Raw genomic sequence first — 2471 nt, 5'->3', positions numbered from 1 at the left:
CTCTTAGCAACAGAAAGTTTTGGCACAAGTGTGGTCGTAAGTCAAGGACTACCTGTATTTGCCTGTGCATTTTAAGCAATGCACTGTTATCAGTTTTTGACTGCCAAAAGAGTTCCTCCAATTGAAATTCAGACACACACCCCTATGCATTTTGTTGATGGTGGTGATTGTGTAAAGGTGAGTCCTTTGTATCCCTGGGCCACAAAAAAACATTGAGATGATGAAGTAAGAAGAGCTGAGTGGAACCAAGTGGACTGGGACTAGAACTGACACAGCTCTCATGAGAAAGATTGATGAAGCTATTAAGAACAATTGGTGGATCATTCAAAGGGATGTCTTAGGAACATGTGCCAGGAACATGTGGGTCACACTATTGAGGTTCTTCAATACTGAAAAATTTGTGCAAGGTGGGTTCCTCCCATCCTGATGGCAGGGAAGAAAACTTCAGGAGCTGAAACTCTTGTCAGGCTACCAGAATGAAGATGAGCAATTTCATCATAGCACTATGACAAATTATAAAATAACGGCTCACTGTATTCAGTCCATAAAATCGTATCACAAAACTTCCCTTGTGAAAAAACAAGCCAAGGCATGGGCTTCACTTTTCTCTTGCCATTTTTGGGGCCCACAGATGGTGTCATTCATATGGATTTTCTTGAACTTGGCATCACTATCAGTTCAGAATGCTATTTTGCAACACTCAGAACTTTGAAATACTGACTAAGCAGATTTTGGAATCAAAAAAGGAGTTTTTGCTGCAACATGATATGGCAAATATCATTAGCTCAGGACTTGCAGAGATTTTTAGAAGCCCAAATAACTGAAAGAGACAAGAAACTCACAACTGTCTTTTAATCAGATAAAATGTGAATGACCTTTAGGCTATAAATCAGAGGGATGGACAATAATTAAAACCTGCCATATCATCTTGTCCAGCTTCTTGTTCCAATTTCATAGCTTGTTGTGGCATGGTTCTGGTCATTCTTGCCAAAGTAAGAAAGAATACAAAGATCATATCCTGCAATGAATGAGAAATGTTATTACACAACCATTTCTATGAAAAGGTAAAGAAGCTGCTTGATTAAAATTATACACTTTGTATAACTCAAGCAAAATATCCCTTTTTTAAAGAACAGGCTTTGAATGGTTTTAGTAGAATTTCCTGCAGAACAATAGACATGCAATAGACTTGCAGCTATCATTCTGACTCAGTTTGCTTCATTGTTCCTCCCCCACATGTTTCTATTGTGGTTTGACAAAATAAAAATATCAGACACACACACACACACACTGCTGACCTACAGCTTTTCTAAGGCTCAATGCATAAATAAATACACAGTCACGTATGTTTTAAATAGAAGCTGTTCTTGATATGATCCTTTCAAAGATACTCTAAGCAGAAACCTTGCAGCTCTCCATTCACTTTGAATAAAGCCTGTGGCCAACGCCTCAACCAGTGGGAAGGTGGGCTACATTTCCTGCTTTGTAAAGTTGAAAGTGGAACCTTCAACCTTTCCTGGCGTAGTCAGTAAGAAAAAAAATATATTCAACTTCTAATTTGGAACAGATAACAACAACTTTATTACCTGTATTACACAACCAACAGCCATACCAGACTGTGCTGCTGTATATCACACTGACACACACATTTTAAATAACCCTAAGCTAGTGATTTACTTCTTTATGCCCTGCAAAGAGGTTTGTTTGACACTAACAATTCATGCACAACAGACAAAGCTTGTTTTTCAAAGGCAGAATAATATATAAGCTATGCAACTGTTCTTCTGTCATGGCAAAATGTCTACTGTAACACCTATAAAATCGTATGTAGCTGGTTTCCCTCATGCTCTTTATTTATTTATTGAATTTACTGGCTGCCAACCTAACCACGGGGGCTTAGAATGTTACACTATTAAGCCACCCAGCCACTGCTCTTCCTGACTACTTCATCCCTCCTTTGTTTCCCATCCACCCACCTCGGTTCTCCAGCTCTTCAGTTTTTACTCTCTTGTCCCATCCAGTTCAATGCACTGTATCGTATCTGATGAAACTTGCCAGCTTCTCCTCTTCATGCTGGCTGCCCACTGTTCCTCCTCAATCTTTTAAATCCCTCTCCAAGCTACTTCTTTCCCTTTCATAGCTGCAAGGAATTGAATTCCAGCTGGGCAAAGCACTACACAGGGAATAGCCGTTCCTCTTGTTTATTTATGAGTAATCTTCCTACATTGCTTGGCTTAAAGCACTGCCTCGCCCAACACCCCTCCTTCTGCTGGCACCCTCTTGCCAGTTTGTGCATAATATTAACTCCTCTGCTACTTTATTTTATTTGTACATCACCTCAATTATTCCATCTCTGGCTGTGCCCAAAACACAAAAAGAAATAAGAGAAACGACATAATACAAATCAGATTTCATTGAATTAATGTTTAATGTAATTAGCATTCAGGTGACAGGGGTAATGTGCTTTTGTC

At 39.3% G+C, this 2471-nt stretch overlaps 1 long non-coding RNA gene across 1 annotated transcript; it reads right to left on the bottom strand.

The window, feature by feature from the left end:
• Positions 1-838: 838 nt before the first annotated feature.
• Positions 839-2214, bottom strand: LOC148127943 (uncharacterized). The gene is made up of 2 exons (XR_015741224.1): positions 1977-2214; positions 839-1018 (listed from the first exon to the last, which is right to left on the bottom strand). It is a non-coding gene; the product is annotated as an uncharacterized LOC148127943 (long non-coding RNA).
• Positions 2215-2471: the final 257 nt, after the last annotated feature.

The sequence above is a fragment of the Pseudonaja textilis genome, chromosome 1 (assembly GCF_049901715.1).
Source record: "Pseudonaja textilis isolate UNSWEBS1 chromosome 1, rPseTex1.2, whole genome shotgun sequence".
In the NCBI taxonomy this organism is placed as follows: domain Eukaryota; kingdom Metazoa; phylum Chordata; class Lepidosauria; order Squamata; family Elapidae; genus Pseudonaja; species Pseudonaja textilis.
Note: the sequence above shows the minus strand (reverse complement) of the source record. Positions and strands in the feature narration are given on the sequence as shown.